The following is a 25715-nucleotide window of genomic DNA, read 5'->3' on the forward strand; positions in this document are numbered from 1 at the left end:
TGCGAGGATGTGGAGTCGGGCGGACCTAGAAGGTGCCCGCGAGATAATTACGAGGCGTGGCCGGGCATTCCTAGCCCTTGCCGCAAGTCCTCGATACGGGGCAACGGGGTCACATCTTTCATGAGTCTCTGCTTGTTACCGCGCGTTCCTAATCCACTACGATTTGGATATTTGATCCGAGGGGCCTCTGGCCTGATAGCACTAACCATCACGTGGGCATAGTATGGGTGTTCTGCGTCGTATGCATCAGCCGAAGCTTAATAGACGTCGGCGACTGAGTGGCGCGCGCCGGGTTGGACTGCGTAAGCATCTGCCTTGTTGAAGGAGGTAGCTAGGTCTGCTCATCGGCCGCCCACGCAACATGCAGGAGTTCCCGGGGAGATGGCCCATGACCCCTGGGGGTATAGGTTTAGTCCGGCGTGCTGACCTCTCTATTAAGCCTAGGTCGGGTTGCAGCATATTGTTTGGCCGAGGCCGGGCATGACCCAGGAAAGTGTATCCGGTCGGAGTTAATCGAGCATGGTGGGTAAGTTGGTGCACCCCTGCAGGGAAGAAAACATCTATCGATAGCCTGTCCTACGGTAACGGACACTTGGAGTTGTATCCCGATCGATACAACTAGAACTGGATACTTGAGATGAGACCTGGATATGAGTATTGGATTGTGATGATAACTAGATAGTATGGCTCTGGGATTGCTTTCTCGCAGGGAGTCGAGAGAGGATCTCTGGCCGAGGTTGATAACACTTCTACTACTTTACTTTATGCTACTCTACTCCCTCCTATTGCTGCAAGATGGTGGGTTCGAGAAGATGCTAGTCTTCGATAAGCTAGTCTTTCCCCCTTCTCTTCTGGCATTCTGCGGCTCAGTCCACATATACAACCTTCCTTTGATAATGTTGCATATGTAGTGTAGATCCTTACTTGCGAGTACTTTGGATGAGTACTCACAGTTGCTTTGCTTCCCCCTTTCCCCCTTCTTTCTTCTTTCTGGTTGTCGCAACCAGATGGTGGAGCCCAGGATCCAGACGACACCACCGACGACTACTACTAGCCCGAGGGTGCTACTACTACATGGAGGCCGCCGACGACCAGGAGTAGTTAGGAGGCTCCCAGGCAGGAGGCCTTGCCTTTTCGATCGTTGCTGCTTTTGTGCTAGCCTCCTTAGGGCAAACTTGTCTAACTCATGTTTGTACTCAGATATTGTTGCTTCCACTGACTCTTATGTATTCGAGCTTATGTATTCGAGCCCTCGAGGCCCCTGGCTTGTAATATAAAGCTTGCATTTTTTAATTTGTGTCTAGAGTTGTGGTGTGATATCTTCCTGTGAGTCCTTGATCTTGATCGTACACATTTGCGTGTATGATTAGTGTATGATTGAATCGAGGGCGTCACAAGTTGGTATCAGAGCCGACTGCCTATAGGTAGCCCCCCCTTCCTACTCCTTGGCCGAAGTCGAGTCTAGTCACTACAAAATTTTTACTAACATGGATGTGTGTCTTACAGGCCCACGTCGCCATTGGGTGGTATTAGGATCTTTTACTCCTCGACCTTTACTCTGGGACTCTGATTTCTCTTCTACTCGGGTTAAATGATTTTATTAACTCTAACATTAGGTTCTCGTAACCATTCCCTCCCGGAGAGCCCTTCATTCCAGATGATCGCTTGGAGCACCAGAAGACTCCAAAGATATTCTCTGATGTTTTTCCCGAGGCCCTTGTGCCCTTCGCCGTCGCAATTCCCTACCACCGATAAATCCCCATGGATAGCTACATACACTTGCCGTCCATACCTTCATTTTCCAATTGCTCATGTTGTTACAAGATACCCCTAGGACTCTCCGTTGTTCCAAGAATCCTTGTGCCTTCTGCTATGCAGCTTCTTTTTGCACTAAGGATAATTCACTTAACCGGGGTCCGCTCATCCCCAGTTGTTCATATGCTTTTCAAAATACTTGTAAATACTATCCGATCTTCCGAGAATCCTCTTCAAACTATTGCTCTGCAAATACTTGTCTGCTTGCATTATGGATGCTTTCCCTATGTGTAGCAATATTCATTAGTATCCTTTGACACCATCATTTTGATCCTATCGATTCAACATGTGTGTGAAAGCACGCAATCATTAGTTGATCCTTCTAAAATATCTTTCCGGCTTAGATGTCATTTTGAACATGAGCTGGTTCTCGACAAATCTATTTGTCATCGATTGTGCCCCAAGGTCAATTGTACTTATCCATCCTTGATCAGAGCGTCTGCTTCTGATCCCCCGAATTGGAAATCATAATTCCTTTGCATTTAAGCTTTGGAATTATCAAATATTTCCAAAATTCGATGCCTCTGCATTATTTCTTCTTCTGATTGAATATCGATATCACGTCAGCTCCGTTGTGGATCGTCAGATCCATTATTGGATTAACATCCGACAGTGTCCTTCATAATCAAAGAACCTTGTGAAGTTCTTTCCCAAATACATAATGCCTTTGGTAATTGTATCCTCTCCTTTTGTCAACCATGCTCTGCTTTCCAGATTGTGTTGTTTACTTCTGAATTTTGTGGAATAGGTTCCTAAGATGCCCCTATGGGTTGAACCTATGCCTCCCATAATCCGTTTGAACCTGAGAGTTTTAACGAGTCTTACTCTTCTGGTGTTTTCCCAGATATAATTTCAACACTACGACTTCATCGAAAACAAGAAGTGAATGGAAGGTTATGCATTGAGGAAGTGGGAGTCGACCTTGAACTTTGTGTTCATGCCCATGGACACGATGTAGATCCTATCATGGAAGCTTCTTGTAATAATAACTATTTCCTTGATAACTATCATTTGGTATCTGTGAATTGATCCTTTACAACTGTGGATCCGACCATGATTGTTCTTCTTTGATCCCATTTCTCGGACAAGTTAAAACATCTGACTTCTACAGATCAATGCATCTGCCCGACCTCTGTTATGATCTACCTTTGAGTATTACCCATGGTATCTCGAGGATATCATGCCATTGCTCTACATCTTATGAATTTTTTATGAAGTACTACCTTACACTGTCTTTGTCACTTCATGGGTTATGGGTTGTTTGTCAACCGAGAACACCAATAAGTGAATCAATTCCGCACTTTGATTCAATAACTCTTAAGTAAATTTCATTGCTTACGAGTTTAATAATCCTTCAAGTCATTCCTAGCCTGATCGGCTATATCATTATCGTGCTAAATTTTAACTATGGTACCTGGTACTTCTTCTCGGAGCACAACTTTTCGACGATGAGCGAAGCTTACGTCGATCTTCCTCATCTTATCATTCAACCTTGAACAACAAGATTGAATCCGAGCTTATGTCGTATTCATGGTTCCAATAACCTTCGTTTCATCATTCCTTTTGCTTGATGTCGTTGCTGCTCGATGGCATCTTCATAGAGCCTCTTGACAAAATTTGTCATGATCACCATCAATATACTGCTTTGTTCTAAGATATCAATCGAATTCTTGAGGAGAAATACCATCCTTGACTTCCTGCCAATACAGACTTGGTCATTGACGGTGTCCTGGACTAGGGGGTACTCACCACGTCGTCTCCCGATCTATTAGATTGGGCCGAGGACCCCCGTGGCCGTATACTCATGGGTCAGTTCGGATGGCTAACACATACAAGGAAGATTCCACAAGACTTGGCGATCAAGACAAGGACTTCTCCCCACCGGCATATTCAGCTAGGACTCTTGTTATCCTAGGCCTCCGGTGCATTATATAAACCGAGGCCAGGCTAGTCGATAGAGAGACAACATACACATATACAATCATACCATAGGCTAGCTTCTAGGGTTTAGCCTCCTTGATCTCGTGGTAGATCTACTCTTGTACTACCCATATCATCAATATTAATCAAGCAGGAGTAGGGTATTACCTCCATCGAGAGGGCCCGAACCTGGGTAAAACAAAGTGTTCCCTGCCTCCTGTTACCATCCAGCCTAGACGCACAGTTCGGGACCCCCTACCCGAGATCCGCCGGTTTTGACACCGACATTGGTGCTTTCATTGAGAGTTCTGCTGTGTGATCGACAAAAGGATCGATGGCTCACCTGCAGATCAACTGCGACTTCGGCATCTTCGTCATCGGCTCGACTAGTCACCTTGGTTCGACCAAGAATTGCGCCCCGTGTTCGGATCACCATGTCCGGACGAGGGCCTTCATCAAACATCAACTCCGATCTCTATCAAGATCACAGAGGAATCATCTATGGAGCTCGGGGGCTCAACGTCAACATTGCCCTCAAGCGACCGTGCTGTTTTTCTGGACAGCGAACTCGTATCTGCCACCACCACCTCCTCGAGTATCGCTTTGACGATCGCTTTGGTGGAATTATGCGGAATTGAGTCTACTACAACCCTGGAAAATTTCGTCGAGTTCCGATGGAGGAATCTCTGGCAATCCACAATATACCGAAACCCTGTCAAATTTAGACGGGAATTTGGATGAGTTTAGGCCGTGGTGTCCAGCTTCTAGCTCGGACGTCCTTTGGAAGATCCAACCGTTGATCGGCTGCGGAATTCCTATATCTACCACCTCTCAAAATTGCGGCTCGATCCGACCGTCCAAACTCCGGGAACCTTCCGATTAGTGCATCACTTTTCGGATCTGTTTTCTGCGCGAAAACGAATCCGACCCGAGTTCATCTTTTTTATGAACAGGATTTCGGACATCCTTTTTGAAGGAAGTTTTGTATGGGGTATTGTGTTTTGTTCCCGAACACATCCCACTAACTGTAAGATCTTTTGAACATGATCTTCAACATCATGCTGGTGTCAAACCAGTCCGGCAATATTACTCCACGGCTGCCGACCTGCGCTAGACACGTCGTCACTTTGTTGAGCCGAGCTCAACTTCTTCGGATCATCATCTCGGCAAGCCGAACAAGAGCCCGGCATCACGAAGGATAAATCATCACCAACATCGCCGCCCCACGGATTACACGGAGCGGGCATACCGGCATCGCCGCACGGTCGCTTCATCAAGCCGGCATCGACCACGTCACGACCTGCATCGACAGGGCCGCACTATTGCTTCTTCAAGCTGGTGTCCATCACGCCGACCTACTTCGACTCATCGGCTGACATCGAGGCCTCGACATCTCGGCTGGACCGGGGGCTTCGCCATCTTTTCGTCAACCTACTCCGGACACTTCGGCGTCACCAGCCGACCAGCTCCGTCACGTTAGCTGGGCCGAGGGCTTTGCCTCGGCAAGCTAACCTTTACCAGCATTACCATGCCATCGTTTTATCACCCATCAGACAATGGGTGTGCGGAGCAAGTCCCAATCTTGGGAATCACCTTCCTTCGGATTGCTACAACAAATAAACCAGGTGCTATCAATCCCAGTATTTTTTGCTTGTTTGGGTTCATTTTTTCCCAAGGAATTATTACTCTAGTTCGTCCATCATATGTACACAGGTCTATCAAATGGTGGCCGCATTAACGAGGGTCGCGTGGTGGTTCGATCAGTTTCCGTACATAGTCCGGCGAACGCCGCATCCGGAGCTCGGACCGACTTGTGAATTCAGGCTTTGCCACGCCTTTACTACATCATGCCGACGCCCTGCATCGACATTGACTTCGGCGCCAGGCCATATTTCTTTTATTACTCACTTTGCATAAATTATTTATTATGCAACGATTTTTTTAATTATCATTATTACTATTATCTCTGGTTTGCACTATTTTTTGTGCACAGGAAAATGATCCGGAGACTTCGGCGTCACTCTGCCGGTCTGCATTGATCGTGCTATGTCACCACTTCGGCGTGTCGAGCTCTCCGCTTCGCCACCACGGGACCAGCTTGTGGGATGGGACCTTGCCCCGCATCAAGCTCGGACCGCGTCATTAATACCGAACACATTAACCAGCTAAGTCACTTTCATGCTTAAAGCTTTAATTTCTAACTTGTGTTCGGTTCGACCAAGCATTATAATTTTTTGGAAAAAAGTTGTTTCTAAAAAATTTCCTTGTCCAAACTTTGTTTGTGACGCATAAATTCAAATACCCCGTTTACTTGGGGGCTTCCTTTATGAAGCTTTTCCTATTGCATATGATTATACTTGTACGGCTTCGTTCCTTGTTCGTGTATTACGCCACAATATGCACCACATTGACTTAAGCGATTTGCAAGCTGGGTTGCCTCGCTCCTGTGTTTACCCCTACGTTCCCGATTGTTCGGCTAGGGAGTAAAGGGAGCACCTCTGCGATTGTCACGATCGAGTCACCCGAGCCGGACCTCAGACTGGGTGAAGTCGAAAGCTAGCGCTCTTATAGTTATTCAATGATGGTCGGCACACAACGGAACTCATGAGTACAAAAAATCTATTGCACAAGTCTCATAATAACAATGAGCACCGAAGAAAGGTATCGGTGGGGGTACTATTTTCTTCGAAGATGCTTCTTACACTTCACGGTAATATAGCATAAGTTCCCTGAGCGCGCTTTGTCTGTTACAGCCTTATGGCCTGATTGCCTGGTTATTGGAAACACCGTCGATATTCTCGACCGATGGAGTACATAACACTTTTCGGTCCTTGACCGAAGAGGGAGAAGCTGACGGTCGGTTAAGACGCGTTTAAAGTTCGGTTGAACATAGATATGATATATGTACTTCGGTACATGCAATCATTCTTCTACCCAAGTCACTTGGGGGCTCTTAAGTTTATTTGAGCCGTTTCATAATAAGTGTTCTTCTTCTTAGTCGTTGCAAGGTTTTATTATTATTTATCACTCCTTTTTTCGACACGAGTGTGCGGTCACTAGCCGGGGAGCCTAATTTCTCTCTCAAAGCCGCTAGAGTTTAGTTTGCTAAACTGGCCTGATGAGAAGTACTCCGCCCTCGGGATAGGAGGTTGAATCCTTAGGTTGACCCGCTCGAAGTCTTGAGATAGGATATATCATGTTAAAGCACGACAGAAGCACTTCTTTTTTCTAAGACCAACTTTCGGATTGGCACCGAACACTTGATATTGTTCGGACGTCATGTTTTTACTGACGTTTCTTGGTTTTCCAAGCTTTTTGGCACTTTTAAACTATTTGTGCTTTTCCAGCATTAGTCTCGCAGTGCAACACCGGACATCTTTAGGGATTCGGCAAAAACATTCTCAGATATTGCTATATATGCATCGGTTTCGAATTGTGTCTTCGGTCAATAGTTGGGTTGCCCGGCTCCTGCACTTGCTTCCTACGTTAGTTTTGTTCGGCTAGGCGTGCAAAGGGAGAACCACTGCGATTGTGCTTCCAGCTCACATGGTTAAGCACCTCAGTGGAGAAAGCCGAAAACTGACTTTCACAATAAGCGTAAACTGGTCAGCGAACCGATGACTATGTTAAATGATGGGCCGTTCATAACATTGGCCGAAGTGTTTATGGCTTGACCCCGACTATCGCCGAACACTACCAGGGGCTATTAACTGGCCTCCCAAACTAAATCCTCAATATTTTGCTCTTACATTAGAGCTGAGGTTTAATGATCATGCTTAGCATGACAACCCAAAGAATTAACCGATAGCGGGACTATTTTCTTTGGAATACATTTCTTCTGTTAAACAGTAATATAACATATCTCTCTGCGTACCTTTGTTTATAAAACCGGCTGGCCAGATTGCCTTGTTTGTCGTAAATCTTTGCCCTCATAAAGGCTTTATAAAGTAGGACAAACACTCCTCGGCTACTGGCCAAGGAGGTGGAAGCCGATGGTCGGTCAACAAAGTTTTGTACAATGCGGATCCGAGCATTAATGACGTAAAGTACTTGGATACATAGAGTCATTACACATAATTTGTGATTTTACTATGGATATTGATCCTTAATTCGGCCACCCGTGCCCGCATTAAGGCTCAGGGGCTACTGGGCTTCGAGCTTATTATTTACAAATATTAAAGGGGCACATCGATCCGCTGATCTGGTGTTGCCACCCGACCAGTGTCTCAGGGGCTACTGCATTGCTTGTCCAATGCAGAAAATTTTATGTGCAATATAGTTTCCGAGGAGATTTTGATCCTCAGATTGGTCGGCCGTACCCAACCTGAGTCTCGAGGACTGAGCACACCGCTTTTTGTGTCCCGAAGTATCCTGCCGAGCTAGGACTTGATCCTCAGGCCGATTTTACAAATCAACCTGAGTCTCAGCGGCTACTGGGATCAGCGGTCTTACGTCATCCTTCAGGTGCATCTTAGGTTTTAAACCGATACACACCTTGAGGGCTACTGGCTATATATCTCGGCAGAGAATAAATTGCACCAATAAAAAATATTGACAAAAAATCGGCCCATAGTCGGGGTGGTGCACCACCTCGGAAGCAGTCCGGCATAAAGCTCGGGCGCTAGTGGCTGGCTCCATAGAGGGCATTTCCGGCATTAAGCTCGGCTAAACTCCTTCAACTTTTTTGAACCAAGGTGATATGACACCTCGGATATAGTCCGGCATTGGAGCCTGGACACAGTCCGGCGTTGGAGCTCGGATATAGTCCGGCGTTGGAGCTCGGATACATTCCGGCGCTAGAGCTGGGAAGCGGTCCGGCGTTGGTGCTCGGCTGCAAAAGATACCTCGAATGCAGTCCGGCGTTGGAGCTCGGACGCAAGAGGACCCTGCCTCCCGGGAACAACTTCAAACCCGAGGTGTGGCATAAAAACAACAAGGCATTGATAAAGGCCGGAAACTTAAAGGGGCTCCTCGGATGCCCGACGTGTAAACTCGCCGAATGCATTTCGGCGATCCTCAAGATCGAAGATAAAGAAGATTTGTTGAACCAGTTTTCAAGACCGGCAACCGAAGATGAAGAACAGTTCGGAAGAATCGAGGAGCGTCCCTAACTTGAAGACCGATTCAGGGGGCTACCGACGGTGTCCTGGACTAGGGGGTACTCACCACGTCGTCTCCCGATCTATTAGATTGGGCCGAGGACCCCCGTGGCCGTATACTCATGGGGCAGTTCGGACGGCTACCGCATACAAGGAAGATTCCACAAGACTTGGCGATCAAGACAAGGACTTCTCCCCACCGGCGTATTCGGCTAGGACTCTTGTTATCCTAGGCCTCCGGTGCATTATATAAACCGAGGCCAGGCTAGTCGATAGAGAGACAACATACACATATACAATCATACCATAGGCTAGCTTCTAGGGTTTAGCCTCCTTGATCTCGTGGTAGATCTACTATTGTACTACCCATATCATCAATATTAATCAAGCAGGAGTAGGGTATTACCTCCATCGAGAGGGCCCGAACCTGGGTAAAACAAAGTGTTCCCTGCCTCCTGTTACCATCCAGTCTAGACGCACAGTTCGGGACCCCCTACCCGAGATCCGCCGGTTTTGACATCGACAGTCATGTTTTGGTTATATCTTACATTCCTTGACATTCTTGGAATTGTTCCTTTGTACTTCTTGTGACCTTCAGATTCAATCTTGCTTGAAACACCATGTTAATGTTACCTCGAAGCATGACTGTGGTACGCCGAACAACAACAAGAACATTGAAAGTGCATTGCCAAATGTTTCTTGCTCTATTATCCAAACACTGTTGTGTGGATACATCATGAATTCCATTGCCCCTTTATCCAAATGGGGATGTACTTGTTGTTCTGACATGTATATCATGCTCTACTATTCCTTGGGAAAAGTTACACTCCTAAATCTTGTGTTTAAACACATTTCCCTTTTTCTTTTGTTAACCTTTCTTGTGATCCATATGATCTAAGCAATAATAGTTCCCTGCTTATGTAAACACCTCGGTGTACAATTTGTCACTAAGACATTGTTATTTTTGCTGTTGACATTCTGGTAACCACCGATGGACGAGAAATTTGCCTATTGGGCCGCCTCGTTCAACGAGCAGGAAAATAGTTCTCTTCGTCCCTCGCCCTTGGTACCAATCATTGTTGCCAACATAACTGACATGCTATACTCTGACTTGCCTTGCTATCATGACCGTGCAAGAGGTCAGCGCCCTCTCTACTTTTAACCCACATAGTGGGCCCATAACCCACAGTTCCACAGGATCGAAACCTGACTCTCCTGTACATCCATGTCTTCCAAATTGTTCCTCGCGCTTGGCTTCGCATGTAATTCATGAGCCACCTTCTTGTGATCTGTTCTGGTATCAAATACAATACTTATTCCCGTCGCTCTAAAACCCTTTCACACTCTCTTTCAGGTAACGAACGATTGCCTACCCGATTGAAGCTTCTTATTGCACCTTTTTACCATGCTCTCGATGAATTTCTTGAATTTCAACTCGAGAGATGCCTCTTTGCCACGTTCACTAAGATAGTCCCCAGGTAACTATCTTGTGTTGAGCTCCGTCCTTCCCGAGTCTTTTCCCCTTACTCCACCCCTTAAATCTCGGGACGAGATTTCTTGTAGTGGAGGAGATTTGTAACACCCGAGTGTCATGCTACAGTAATCCACTGTTAATGGTGCCATGCCATCTTGTTACTGTTGCTAATCTTCACTTGATCCAAATCACAATTCAAATTCAAATCCCATCTAAAGTCAAAACATTCATATTTGCCAAACCTGAAAACAAAAATGTTCGTGATGTTGCAAATAATTTGCAAGTATTTGTCTTGGAGAAATCAACCCTGGTTGGACTACTAAAATGCCCCTATAAATAATATAAGTGGTCCAATAGCTAATAAATTGGCCTTTTAAAAATAAACAACTATTTATTTAACTCCATTTTCCCTCAAACCTTTTTTTCCGAGCATAAATTATTCTATGGTAATTGTGTGAAAAATTCCATGTGCGACAAAAATGGTTTGAAAGCTTATTTAAATAGAAAGCAGTAGCTACCTTTTTTTAAAAGAAAAGTAAAACTGAAATTGCTCTATGCACTTTTTGCCCACCAGGAAGAAGAAACTAGAGGCCCAACCTAACCTACCAAGCGTCTCCTTCCTTACGCTACAGTGGAGGTAGGGGGCGGCCGTGGCGGCCATCCCACGGCCATGGCCACGTGCCGGCCATCACCGACCTCCCCGGTGCCCTACAAAACGCCGCTGCAACCCCCCCCCCCCCCCTTGACTGAACCCTAATCCCCTGCTTCTTCCCCCATCTCTTTCTCTCGATCTGAGGCGAGCCCGAGGGCCGCCGTCCCCATGTCGTCGTCGATGTCGCGGCCACCGTGCTCCCCACGCTACGAGAAGACGTCCAGGAGAACCATCACGGTCTACTCCGTCCATCCCGAGGACCAAATCAAGCGGGGACGACCTGTGCACTCGCCATCGAGGCCATCTTCGTCGCGTACATCACCGGCGTTCGTTATCCTTTGCCACAGCTCCGGTCCGTCCCCGGCCTCCCCGACCTCGCCATTGAGCTTGCAGTGAGCTTCTCGTCCATCTCCCCCTGTTTTCCCCTTCGATCCGATGCCGTAGGCTGCTCGCCCTATCGTGTCCAAAGCTCTGTGCACGCAGCCATACTCAGCCGCCCGTGGCCGCGCCCCTGACCGCGTCCGGTTGCGCGTGCGTGCGCCCGCCGCGCCCTGGCCGTGTGCCCGCGCTCGCCCTGCTGCATCTTTCTCCTTGTAGTGCCGCTGCTGCGCCGCTGTTGCTGCTCGGCTACTGCTATTGCTGCTTGCTGCGGCTGCAGCTGCTCCCTGCTCTGCTCGCCACTGCGCTGCTGGATGCGCTGATCCGCGTATTGCTCTTGCTGCTGGTGGTATTGCTTGCTTGCCGCATCTACTACCTACTGCTGCCGCTACTTAGCTGCTGCTCTAGCCGCTACAAATGGCCATGGCTGCGGCCATGTGCTGTGCATGTGTGCGCACAAGCCGTGAGGCTGGCTGTGCCTCTGGCCGGCCATGTGCAAAGTAGTTTAGGGCTAACTACTAGTTAGATTAACTACTAGTCTATGACAAGTGGACCCTTGGACTAATTAATCTAATTAAATGGAATATTTTAGTTGCTTCCTATGACATGTGGGCCACACACACCCCATTTGACTAGTCAGGTTGACTTGGTCAACTCGTTTTAAAATAAATTCAAAATATCATAAGTTGTCTTAAACTTGAAAAATTAATATAAAATAATCTGTAAATTGGATGAAAAAGTTTTATATATGGAAGTTGCTCAGAACGACGAGACGAATCCGAATACACAGTCCGTTCATCTGTCACATACCCTAGCATGCTGAACATGGAACTTTTCCCTCTCTTTCATTTGTCCGGAAAATGCCTAACACCCGGAAAACCCCTCCGGATGTTTTCCCTCTCCATCTTCAACGTGTAGTACCGTGTTAGTTCACCTCTAGCACCGCGTATTGCCATGTTATGCATTATGATGCTTTGTTTGCTTTATATTTATTGTTTCTTCCCCCTTTTCTCTCCGGTAGACCCCGAGACCGATGTTGTCCCTGTGATTGACTACATCGACGACTACACTTCTTCCTTTTCAGCAGAGCTTCCAGGGAAGCCCCCCCTTTGATCATCCCGATATCGCCCATTCCATTCTCTCATGCTTGCATTAGATTTTGCTACTGTTATTGTTTGCTCCTATTCTGCTGCATAGCCTGTTTATCGTAACCTGCTATTGTTACCTACCTGCTTATCCTAAACTGCTTAGTATAGGTTGGTTAGAGACCCATCAGTGACCCCCTCACTTGACCTGACTGCCCCGCTGGATTATCAGAAGACCCGATCAACAGGATTGAAGGCCAGGCCCCGACACCTCACGTCACATCACGCCCCTTTGTTGCTCGACTCTGCAGAGTTACCATCGAGTGCCGAGGTTGGAACCTCATACATTACTCCTGATGAGATCTCTGTAGAGTAGCTATTCGGTTGTGGTCATCGATGGTGATTTCCTCCTTAACCACTTCCGATACGACTCTGTCGTGCAACCCCTCAAGTGTGAACCTCGAGGGTGGTTCCTCTTACGTTCACCTTGATGTTTACATCGAGTGGAAATCCGACAAGGCTGATTCCTCAGGTTTTCCCCCTTGGTGTTAACCACACGGTTACTATTGTTACTATGACTTTGCACTGGACCCTGTTACTAAAGACGGGTTGGCCCTGAGGGGTACCCGCGCGAGCTTAATTGCAAGGATGTGGAGTCGGGCGGACCTGAAAGGTGCCCGCGAGATAATTACGAGGCGTGGCCAGGCATTCCTTGCCCTTGCCGCAAGTCCTCGAGACGGGGCAACGGGGTCACATCTTTCGTGAGTCTCTGCTTGTTACCGCGCGTTCCTAATCCACTACGATTTGGATATTTGATCCGACGGGCCTCTGGCCTGATAGCACTGACCGCGTTCTGCATCGTATGCATCAGCCGAAGCTTAATAGACGTCAGTGACTGAGCGGCGCGCGCCGGGTTGGACTGCGTAAGCACCTGCCTTGTTGAAGGAGGTAGTTAGGTCTGCTCACCGGCCGCCCACGCAACATGCAGGAGTTACCGGGGAGATGGCCCATGACCCCTGGGGGCATAGGTTTAGTCCGGCGTGCTGACCTCTCTATTAAGCCTAGGTTAGGTTGCGGCGTATTGTTTGGCCGAGGCCGGGCATGACCCAGGAAAGTGTGTTCGGCCGGAGTTAATTGAGCGTGGTGCGTAAGTTGGTGCACCCCTCCAGGGAAGAAAACATCTATCGATAGCCTGTCCTACGGTAACGGACACTTGGAGTTGTATCCCAATCGATACAACTAGAACTGGATACTTGAGATGAGACCTGGATATGAGTATTGGATTGTGATGATAACTAGATAGTATGGCTCTCGGGTTGCTTTCTCGCAGGGAGTCGAGAGAGGATCTCTGGCCGAGGTTGATAACACTTCTACTACTTTACTTTATGCTACTCTACTCCCTCCTATTGCTGCAAGATGGTGGGTTCGAGAAGATGCTAGTCTTCGATAAGCTAGTCTTTCCCCCTTCTCTTCTGGCATTCTGCAGCTCAATCCACATATACAACCTTCCTTTGATAATGTTGCATATGTAGTTTAGATCCTTGCTTGCGAGTACTTTGGATGAGTACTCACGGTTGCTTTGCTTCGCCCTTTCCCCCTTCTTTCTTCTTTCTGGTTGTCGCAACCAGATGGTGGAGCCTAGGATCCAGACGACACCACCGACGACTACTACTAGCCCGAGGGTGCTACTACTACATGGAGGTCGCCGACGACCAGGAGTAGTTAGGAGGCTCCTAGGCAGGAGGCCTTGCCTTTTCGATCGTTGCTGCTTTTGTGCTAGCCTCCTTAAGGCAAACTTGTCTAACTCATGTTTGTACTCAGATATTGTTGCTTCCACTGACTCTTATGTATTCGAGCCCTCGAGGCCCCTGGCTTGTAATATAAAGCTTGCATTTTTTTAATTTGTGTCTAGAGTTGTGTTGTGATATCTTCCCGTGAGTCCTTGATCTTGATCGTACACATTTGCGTATATGATTAGTGTACGATTGAATCGAGGGCGTCACACTGATGGACCTCCTCGCGCACCTTCCCAGCGCGGCCATCAGCTGTCAAGTCGAGGATGGGGAGGAGGCGGGACAGGGGAGCTGGCTTAGCCGCGGTGGTGTGGGTCCAGGCGGGACGCGATGGAGGCGGATCCCGTAGGATCCGGCTACAGGAGATGTCGATGTGGGGGCAGCGCAGCGGGGGCCTGGGGTGGGGCGGCGGTGGCAGGGGCCTGGGGTCACGTGATCGAGCAGAGAGAGGGGGTTTGAGTAGGGGTTACCGTGCAAGGAGGGGTTCGTCAAGCAGGCGAAGGAGCAACACTCCTGTTGAATCGGGTATCGGCTGCTTTTAGAGGACACCCACAAGAGTTGTTCGCCCACGATCCTCATGCAGTGCAGTTGTCCGGGTGTTGCAGTGCAGTCACTCTGGGGATGCTTGAATCACTCGTCCGAGATGGATCGGGTGTAGTTCCTTCCGTCCCCCTGCCCTCGGCGAACTGTGAGGAGTGGAGGGCAGAGTTATGTGCACCCACCGACGGCTCAGTGGAGCAGAATGCAGGGACGGACGAGGGGATATGGAAGAGTTGAGGGGGATTGAATTGAGATACATAAAGAATGCCATGGAACCGCACGCTTCTGCGTTGCCACACTGCATCTGGAAGAAACCTCCCCGTGGGGAGGAGGAAGCAGGAGGCGTTGGTGGGCGGTTGCCGGCACGTGCGCTCCACATTGTATGGGTGTACCAGGCGGATTGCAGGGGTGCTGGGGATCCGACAACTATACAAGCTGGAATCAGGATCATGCGGATCCTCAGAGCATGGGAGGTGGTGGGTCGCATGGCCGTACTTGATGGAGGCGCTGGATCTAGTGCGGGGAAGGCCATCCGCCGGCTACCTCGAGCACCTCGAACCTCCTCCGGATGCCCCCGCACAGGAGCCTCCGAGGAGAACCGAGGTCGCCGGCAAGGGGGAAGGAGCACAGACGGCGGACGGATCTGGGGCCGGGAAGTGGGTGCCTGACGAGCCCCCGTTGTGCTTCGGGGGGGACAACGACGTGGGGTCCTCACCTGGGCCGTGCGGTGGAGGTGGGCTAATGGCGCATCGAATGGTGGTTGTGGCGGCGCGGCGGGAGGTGGTGGCTGGGCGGCGCAGTGGGAGGTGGTGGCCGGCGACACGCTGGGAGATGGTGGTCGGGCAGCGTGGCGGGAGGTGGTGGCCACTGGCGTGCTGGGAGGTTGCGAACGGGCAGCGAGGTGGGCGGTGGGCGGCGGCGTGCTGGTAGTTTGCGGACGGGCGACGCGCTGGGAGGTTGTGGGGGTCGGGGGTAGCCGTTGACCAGGGATGTAGGAGTGGGTTGAGTGGTGGGGGTAGGTGGTAGCGAGGTGGGTGGGTGGTTTCTTTTTTATTGCGTGTGTGGTCCGGTTCGGGTGTTCTTTGCAGTGCGGAAGTGTTATGAGAATAAGGCTAGGTGTTCTAAACGGCTAATCCAACTGAGGCAAATGATATGGCGTTGGAAAGCTTATGAAAATGCGCTACTTTCTCCTGTTGAAAGGTTTTTCTAATTTTGAACGGTTTAAAAGTAATCTAGAAAACGGTACAAGTTCCACCGAGTTTGTATTTTGGAGCTAATTTTTTAACCTTACGTTCGAATGCAGCAAATTATATGGTGTTGGAAAGCTTGAGGAAATGCGAAACTTTTTGGTATATATTATTTCTCCCAATTCATTACGATTTTATGTCAATTTTGAAAATGGCTAAAACGTATTTTCACTGTAATTTTACAACTTTTATCGGAATGGGGCAAATCATATATCGTTAGAAAGCTACAGAAAATGCAAAACTTTCCGTGTTGATGGTTTTCTCTAATTCCTAGCCGTTTTCAAGTAATTTCAAAAACGGTGGGATCATTCGTTCTGCCTTTATTGCGAAACAGATTCTTCAAAAATGCACCGCGTGAAGAAGTTGAACTTCTCGGCATGTGTACTTGAACTTCACTCTGTTTTTTCACGTGCTTTTCTTGCTCGTAGCTCTTCATCCATTGCTCGTAGCTCTCCATCCACTCACTGAAATTGAGCAAGCGATACACTGATGGAAAGCTGTTGTAAGCACGCAACTTTCCCATGTTGATCATTTTTTCATACTCGCGACGATTTAAAAAGTTTTTCATCTGAAATTCATTTAGTGTAGTTGGTGAACTTCCTGCTGTTTTCACGTTGAACTTCCGTGACATATTTTCGTTTGTAGTTTTGTCATCCATTTCGCCAGTGTTACACAAATGATATTCCTTTTGTACAAACCTCTCTCACAATATTTTTTTAACTTTCTCTGTCCGAGGACTTGAACTTACACAAATGATATTCCTGCCGTTTTGAAATAAATTAGAAAATGACGAGATCATGATTTCTACCTTCATTGCGAATGGAAATGCACTGCGTGAAGTAGTTGAACTTCTCGGGCATGTCTGTTTGAACTTCACTCTTTTTATGATGTGATGTTTTTTGCAATGCGTGAAGTAGTTGAACTTCTGGGGCAAGTCTGTTTGAACTTCGCTCCGTTTCACTTTATTGTATTTTTCTTATATGAAATACACACCATGTAGTATGTGAACTTCCGGTTGCTATCACCTTGAACTTCTCTCTGGTTTGAGAAAATTATTTTAAAACACAAAAAATAACATAATTTTTTATGTATTTTGGACATCTAAATACACAGTGAACCTTTCTCACAAGAATTTTTTAATTTTATTTTAATTTGAACTTCTTCATTTTATTCTTTAGTAACGAGAAAAAATATGAGGTTTTTATAAAGTTTGAACTTCTCTGCTTTTTAAATTTGAACTTCTTTGTTTTATTATTAGAAGAATATGGTTCTTAAATAAGCATCAAACCATCTTTTTTGAATTAAACTTCATACTAATTTTTTTTGTAGAAAACCGAGGAGTCGAGGAGATCACCACACATGACTAGATAGAGGAGTGCAAGTGAAGCAACCTTTCTCTTTAGAAAATCAACAACCAAAACTTCAAAAATCAAAACAAATTGAACTTTAGAAAGGGAAACAAACTGAACATCATACGGCTCTACAACCTTTCTCATCATGTTTTTCTCTTTTTTAAAAATAAAGATATTACTGTACATCAGAGTGTTTACTTTTATAGTTGGAAATAGAAATTTATGTTCAGAGGGAAGAGAATATCACTTAGTGTTTTGTTCCTGAGAAAACAATTTTTTTAGTCATAAACACAAGCAGCTTTAGAGAGCATACTTTTTTGTTCTTACTAGATAGGAATTTCAAACTTCTGCCATTGGCGTATTTGAAATTACACATATTCTTTCTTTTTTGCATAGAATCAAACACGTGACAAATAAGAAATAGCAAGCCATGGGTTCTTGTTCGCATCTAATAAAAAATACTTGCAATCAAGCATGTACATGAATTTGTTCCGATTAAATCGCCTCAATCAGAAAGAGAGAGAGGGAGAGTAAGAGAGAGTAGTGCAGCCATGAGGAGTAACAGGCGAGTTCCGCCAGCGGGACCCAGGAGGCGGAGGTGCAGCAGGGGGACCTCCTCCGATGAAATCCGGTAGTATGTGAAGAATCGCGCCGTTGCGAGCCGGGAGATCGGGCAGAGGCGTGGAGCGCCGGGGCCATGCCAGAGAATGCGGCGGCACTACCTGGAGACAGAATACAGGTTTGAGAACACATGAATGCACAGAGCAAAAAATTGAGAAAAATGATCAAGAATAAAAAGAACACAATCATCCATTATGCAAAACAAGACATGGCATCAAGATTTTAGAAGAAAAGTAGAAGCAATTCATCTCGTGATAGTGCTGGACTATAGGCTTGCCCCTCCCGTTGCAGGCAATGGTAATTTAGAAAAGGTTCAAGCACGAAGTTCTCCCTTAGGCCTCGGACAGGTCGCCGCTTAGGCTTTGGCAGATCGCCGGCAGCGCGAGGTGACTGGTCATGGTGAGGGATCCGGCAAGCAAGGACCGGGCCCTTTTTCTGGTGACTTTGTGCTGCTGAAAACTACTGTATTGATGCCATGTTGCAAGCACAAACCGGCAAGCACGAAGTTCAGTCCTGTATCCAGCATCAACAAACAAAATTCAATAGCAGCACTCCTCCTAGCATTAACACGAACATGTTGTGGGCAACAAACACCAACAGAAAGAGAGATGGAGCAGCATCAACAATATACACATGAGAGAGATTAGAACAGCGGCTGTAGATAAGATGAATATCAAACAGCCGCGATCCCTCACTATTAACTTTTGGGCATTCTTGTATCTGAACTTTACAGTGAACAAGAGGAAGTTGGATGCCATGGCTCATGGCCACCATCGCGCCCTGCTTCTCCTGTCGACGCCCTGCCCCATCTGTAATGATCTGCATCTTCTTCCTCCTCCTAACCACCACCACCAGCAGCAGCGGTGGCCGCTACACCACCACCAGCGGATGTCACCGGCGAGGCACATACAAAGAAGAAGAACGAGAGGATCTCGCAGCCGCTGCAGGAGGTGGAAGAGGAGCGGGACGCGGTGACCGAGAGATGCATCAAACACTATGGGCTCCCCATAGGCGGCGCGACCATCACCTGTACCGGTGAATCTGGGAGAGGGTCGCGGGGGTGCGCGTTGTGGATTTGGCAGCAGGGCAAAGGGAGGGACGGGCGCGCGTCACCACGGCACAGCACGCGAATGAGGGCGGCGGCTCAGGTGGCCAGCAGCAGGTGGGGCATTGGGGCGAGCGGGCCGGTGGTAGGTGGTGCGTCGGGGACGGGGCAGCGGTGGGACGCCCGTCAGGCCGAGGAGTGGGATGGGCGGAGACGGGTGGCGTGCTTGGGCCGAGGGGCGGAGGAAGGAGGTGCTCTGGAGCCAGGGCGGCGGCGGGAGGAGGTGCGCCGGAGCCAGGTCGTCGGCGGCGGCGGAAGGATGGGGCAGAGCCCAGACGTGGTGCGAGAGCGAGAGGTGGCGGTGGTTGGGAAGTTCGTGGGGTGGGGAGTGGGCCGGTCGAAGGGGCTGGATGGGACCGGTGAGGTTTTTTTCTTTTGCGTTTTCGGGAGTTCGGGAAGATCCTGTCCGTCCTTATAGGTGTTGGTATCAGAATAGTGGTACTCTCTATATATATATCTATATATATAGGACAACATTATTCAAGTCCTAGGATTAGAATAATTATATGGATCACAACGCCCTGTATAGAGCCTGATTAGGTGTTCTCGAACTCAAAAAAACCTAGCCCGCCCCACAACTCTCCCGACAGCCTGACCCACCTGCCCACCTTCTCCCCACGACCTTCCCAGGATCCATCCCACGGCCTTCCACCGATCCCGCCGCGGCCTCGTCCCGGCGCACCGCCCCCGCTCCCGCCTCCTTCCGACGTGTCGCCGTCCCTGCCTTCTTCGCTGTGCCGCCGCCCCTCCCCCCGCGGGCACCTTCCGCACCCGCGTCCACCTTCATCCGCCACCCGCGTCGACTGCCCCCGCCCCCGAAACCGGTCGACGCGCCGCCTCCGCCCGTGGATCCGGCCAGGGTGCCTCCTCCTCCTCGGCCGCTGCGCTGCTTCCACCCCCCGTATCCGGCCTCCACGACGCCTCCTACCCTAGATCTGCCTGCGGGACAGCTCCCGTCGTGCACACCTCCCCAAACCACCTTCCACCATGCGCGCCCTTCCCGGAAATCTTGCTGCCGCGCGCGCCTTCCCTGGATCCCCCGCCTAGCCGGATCCCGCTTCAGCCGTCGCAAGCCTCCACGGATCCCGTCGGCGCCCTCCCTTCGGCGTGCCCCTGGATCCCGCCGTCACATCCTGCCGGCATGCCCCTGTCCCCCCACTGCTGCTAGCCACCGCGGCGCACACCAGATTCGTCCGCCGCCATGGACAGCCACCTGCTAGGCGAATCACCAGCATCTTCGTACTAGGAAAAAAACTCTAGCAGTGTTCAGTTATTCTGATTTCTTTCAGCAGTTCAATGTATGTTACACAAGAAGAAGAAACTAACAGTAGGTTGTAGATGTTCTGTTTTGTGATTTTCGTAGACTTGCAGCAATTTAGATGTTTGCAAGTCAAACATAGTTCTCTTTGCTTCTGTTGATTTTCTTGGCACATCAGGATTGTACTCTTTGGCAGGTCAAACAGAGTTCTCGTGGTAGGTCAAACAAAGATGTCTGTGGAGCCGTCTCTGCTAGTCGACATCCCCATCTACCACACATTATGTTCCTGTTATCGCCACAAAAACATAGCACAACAAGACTAAAGTGCTAGTCGTCCACCTCCTCGAGCACCTCGTTGCTTCCTCTTTGCTTTTTGAGAAATCTACACGAACCCTATATTGTGCCATACTTCTACTAAATTTATTGTCCATCGTGTTCCTGCAGCCTCTCACTCATATTCGTGTATCTCATTTCATAGCTTGGATTTTGTAACTTGTTAAGTTTATTGTGCATAACCTTTAGAAAGATACCGAAAAAGGTGTGTTATGGACCTAGTAACTCCTTCCCTTTTTCCATTCATGCATGTTTTTTCTCTTCTACTACATATTCTGGTTCAGAAAGATCAGTTGGTTATTGTTTCTCTTCTACTACATATTCTAGTTCAGAAAGTTCGGCTTCACGCGGGCTGAAAGTTCAGCTGGTGGGGCACTGGCAACATCGACGTTTCGCTATGTGGTGTAGGCTATGGCAGTAGCACCATTTTCCTCTTAATTGTACCTTTTACGTTTCTGCTACTGCTAACAGAGGAGAATAATGGCCAGCACCGAGCCACTGTTGCTACCGCTTGTGATTGATTGCACCACTTACCAGGAAGAAGACAAAACGAAAAAAAAATGATGGAGTAAAAGAGATAAAAAAAGTAGTGTGCATACATGGTGTGGATAACAAATGTGTGGTGTTTGAGAGGATAAGGAATGTATGCTACTATTCAATGATAAAACTAACTTGTGGTTGAGAGCAAAAGGAAACGTTCTATTTGACTACTCCTCACGGTCAACTACAAAAGCTTGTATTTTTAAACTCCGATTCACACTAGAACTTTATAAAAAGGAATTCAAATTTATTGCTCTAATGTTATTGCCTGCTCTAATGTTTTCATTGCTTACAGTTCAAAAACAAGAACGGTTAAAGTTCAAAATATGAAATACTTGACAATAAAGAAGAAAAATAACATTCAAACAAATCAAAAACTTCGGTGAGATCAACAAGCAGATTTCATTCAATCTCTCACTTCAAAACACATGGAAAAAACCATGTAAAAATTAAACGAGAAGTTCATCATTAAAAAAGACGAAGTTCAAATGAGAACAAAAGGAAGAAAGTATCACTAGTGAGCACGCCTTCGTGCCGGTCATTGCATACCCTTGCATGATGAAGATGGTCGTGTGACCCTTTTTCCCAAATGGATTTTCCCTACTTTCAAAAATAACCTATAGGTCGAAATTTAACTAATGGATAAGTTCGTTGTTTATTTTAGAAACCAAGAAGCTCAATTATAAAAAAAATGAGAAGTTCAAAAAATACAAACGAAGAAGCTCAAAAATAATAATGGAGGAAGAAGTTAAAAATCAACTTAAAAAACATTTCAAAAATAATATATAAATGATTTTCCCCGTTTTAAAATACTAGAAGTTCAAATTAAAATAACAGAGTGGTTTGATGTTTATAAGAAAAAGAGAATTTCCCGTTACTAACCAAAAACTACGAAGTTCAAATTTTAAAAATGGTGAAGTTCAATGCCCATAAAAAATCAGAATTTTCTCGTTATTAAAAGAATAAAACTCAGAAGTTCAAATTTTAGAACATCTTGATGGTTAGATGTGTGTTAAAACCATGTGAGTGTATGTGTGTGTAGGTGCGTGCCAACACAAAAGTTTCGATGAGGGAAAGGTAATAAAATGAAAACTAAAAATATTCATCGCAACAAGTTCCCCCCAAAAAGGAACACATCATCAAAATATCCACATGGCCAGGAAAATTAAAAAAAACTGATTTCCCCATTCTATAAAAACTAGAAGTTCAAATTAAAAATAACGGCACCGTAACATTGTTTTTATACAAAAAGCATTTCCTCGTTACTAACCAATAAAACTAAGAAGTTCAAATTTAAAAAATGGTGAAGTTCGATGTCTATTAAAATATCGGATTTTTCACATTATTAAAAAAACCAAGAAGTTCAAAATTTTAAAACAAAGAGGTTAAAACAACTTGATTTTCCTCGTTACTAAAGAATAAAACTAAGAAGTTCAAATTAAAATAACAAAGAAGTTCAAAGTTGATAAAAATCTCAGATTCTCGTTCAAAAGAATAACTAATAAGTTCAAACTAAAATAACAAAACAACAAAAAAAGTTTTAAAAATATTTTCCATGTTTTTTTTAATTCGGATTTTCCCCCATACAAAAGTTTAAACCAATAAGTTCAATTTTAAAAAATAGAGTAATTCAATGTACATTAAAAACTCAGTATTATCGTTACTGAAGATTAAAACCAAGAAGTTCAATTTCAAAAACTTGGAGAAGTTTGATATTTAATTAAAAACACAATTTTTTTTGGTTACTAAAGAATAAAACAAATAAGTTCAATTCAAAATAACGAAGAAGTTTGATGTTTCTAACAAAACTACAATTTTTATATTTCTAAAAATACATAAAATAAATTCAAATAAAAAAGTTAGAGCGATTTGATATAGAAGTTCGATGACTATAGAAAACTCAGATTTTCCTCATTATTAAAGAATGGAAACAAGAAGTTCAAAAATAAAAAAAACAAGAAGATCAACTTTAAGAAATATAACGCTTCAAAATTTCATAAGAAAGGATTAAGAAATTTTGATGCCCCAAGACCGGCACTCCAGATGCCTTCCATGGTTTCCAAGATTCGTCATGTGATTTCTTTTGCTTGTTGCATTCATCATTGCATATTTTGCATTGCATCATGTCATCATGCCATCATGTCATTCATCTTTGCAACTCAAATAAATAAATCATATGGATCTTCGATCCATTTAAATTGAGGGAACTCACATGGTGGTTTCTCTTTAAAAATACCCTCCCTATATTTAGGGAGCTATTATAAAATATTCCATTTTTCGGAATCGTCCATTAACACATGTGCAAAGATAACCCCATGCCTTTTCTTTCTCAATTCCTCGTCTCCAAACCTTGCCGATAATTCTTTCTCCATTTTTTTTGAGGCTCCACCAAAAGTCTCAATATTTTTTGGACCTTCCCAAACCTCACTTCCTATTCAAAACATTTGAATTTAAATCAAATGAGTTTGAATTTAAACTTTCGGCCTTGGCCACTTCTATTTTCCTGGTTCAAACTCATTTTTATGAGTCCGGGGAACTTAACCGCATGCCCAAATTCTTCCTCTAACCTTCTCTTCTCTCTTTTCCTTTCTCTTAATTCTCTGTTAATGAAAAGAGAAGGAAATAGGGGAGAGGGAGAAGAGAGTCCAGCCCAACTGGGCCTCTCACCGGCCCAACCTTCCCCACAGCCGAGTCGGCCACTAGGCCCATCCCCGCAAGCCCACCTACCCCCGCTCTAACCCTAGCTAACCTAGCACGATCCCTCAAAAAAAAAAAAAAAAAAAAAAGCTAACCTAGCACGATCCCATGCACCCCTCCTCCTTGTTCGATCGTTTCCCTCCACCGCCGCCAGAGAGAGAGGGAACAACAGCGCCAGGGCACCTGATCCCCCATCTCATGTTCCCTCCTCCTCCCGTTCGTTTCCTCAGCGCTGCCACCACACACGTGACGCACCAGGGAGGATCCCCGTGCCCGATCCCCAGCTCCTCGTGCCCGAGGGCCTCGCGTGCGAGCTCGACCCCAAGCACCGGAGATTCTCTTCATCCCGTTGCCTCCTGCGAGCGCCGTCCCTTGCAGGTCACCTCTGTCCGTGAGGCTTGTTGCCGGTGAACCTCGCTGTGGAGCCTCCTCGTCGGCAAGCCGTTCAGCCTCCTCCCCTCGCGACCCCCCTGCCGCTCTCTCCTGACCTCGCCGGACTCCTTCCGCAGCAGCCGTCCTCCAGGGGCCTTGCCGCCGTGCCCGCCTCGACCGGGCCTGGATCCATTGCCGGCAGCTAGACTCCACTCCGTCCCCGCGTCCCCGCTGCCCCTCGTCGTCGTCCTCTGCTCGGGAATGAGCACGACACTCGCCGCCTCCTCTGCTCGTCCCGAGTGGCAGAGTTCCACCTCGCTGTGGACCTCCCATGCCAGATCGCCATCTCCAGCAGCGCCTCCGTGCCTTTTCTCCTGCCTCCCGTGCTTCCTGATGAGTTCCTGCCCGAGTCCTCCTTCCTGCGTGACCATTGCTACCTCATGTCAGAGAAAGTTCTCGACCTGTCCGTTGACCTTTGTCGCAAGTCCAACGAGCAGCGCCTTCCGGTTTTTTCGCCAAGTCCCCGCTCCGATGAACACACATTCACCATTGACGACCGTCAAGTACCTATGATCAAAGACCAAGTACCCTTTGGATACGCCAAGTACCATGACTTTGCCTTTTGCACGACAAGTACTGCACCGAACGCCAAATCCCGGGACGTTGAGGACCCGCCAAGTTTATCTACGTGCGTGTACGACTACACATCCGGGATGCGTCGAGTACCTCTACGGAAGACCCAAATGTCTACGAACCGTGTACGACGATCGTTGCCAAAGACCATCGAGTGAACGTCTACCCACGCCGTGTTTTTTGACCAAGTTCGATAATGACCTTCGAAGAACTCGGATTCACCAAGTTCCACTACAGTCGCCTCCGGAAACCTCGGATGTGACAAGTACCTCTCAAAAAACGAACGTGTACCACTACTCCCACGACTTCCGCGAACGACTACTTCCACTACATCGCGAGAACGTCGACTCCCATCGAATCCAAACCGTACGGAAATACACGCTTCAAAGGTATAACGTTGAGACGACCGCCGGGGACGATGTTGTGTGATGTATGAGATGAACCCCGTGTTTGCACCGTTCCCGTTTGTTTCGTGAATGTCCCTCGGTAGCCATGCCACCGACACATGGGACACCCGGTATCCGGGAGAACCCCACCGTCCCCTTGAATGACACGCTCCCGTCAAATTTCCTTTTGCACCGGTATCTCCATGAGCTACCGGAACCGATATGTTGCCGTGGCATCATTTTCGGATTCGTTGCCATGGCACCCCTTTCGTTTCCGCCACGATGAAAAATGCTTCATAACATGCTCTTATCAACTTTTTCATAAATATTGCATAAAACTTGCAAATGTCATCCGCATCATGATAACAACATCAATAATGTTTAAATTGTTGTTTGCTTCAATTGCTAAATGATA

The 25715-nt window shown here is 47.1% G+C and overlaps 2 long non-coding RNA genes across 3 annotated transcripts; one reads left to right on the plus strand and one right to left on the minus strand.

The window, feature by feature from the left end:
• Positions 1–17717: 17717 nt before the first annotated feature.
• Positions 17718–19487, minus strand: LOC123127470 (uncharacterized). Its single transcript, XR_006462506.1, has 2 exons — positions 18708–19487; positions 17718–18077 (listed from the first exon to the last, which is right to left on the minus strand). It is a non-coding gene; the product is annotated as an uncharacterized lncRNA (long non-coding RNA).
• Positions 19488–19620: 133 nt separating this feature from the next.
• LOC123130614 (uncharacterized) lies at positions 19621–20835 on the plus strand. Of its 2 annotated transcripts, none has more exons than XR_006463925.1 (2): positions 19621–20412; positions 20536–20835. It is a non-coding gene; the product is annotated as an uncharacterized lncRNA (long non-coding RNA). The 2 variants fall into 2 exon arrangements; XR_006463924.1 differs by having other exon boundaries at positions 19621–20408.
• Positions 20836–25715: the final 4880 nt, after the last annotated feature.

This window comes from Triticum aestivum, chromosome 6A (assembly GCF_018294505.1).
Source record: "Triticum aestivum cultivar Chinese Spring chromosome 6A, IWGSC CS RefSeq v2.1, whole genome shotgun sequence".
Taxonomy (NCBI): domain Eukaryota; kingdom Viridiplantae; phylum Streptophyta; class Magnoliopsida; order Poales; family Poaceae; genus Triticum; species Triticum aestivum.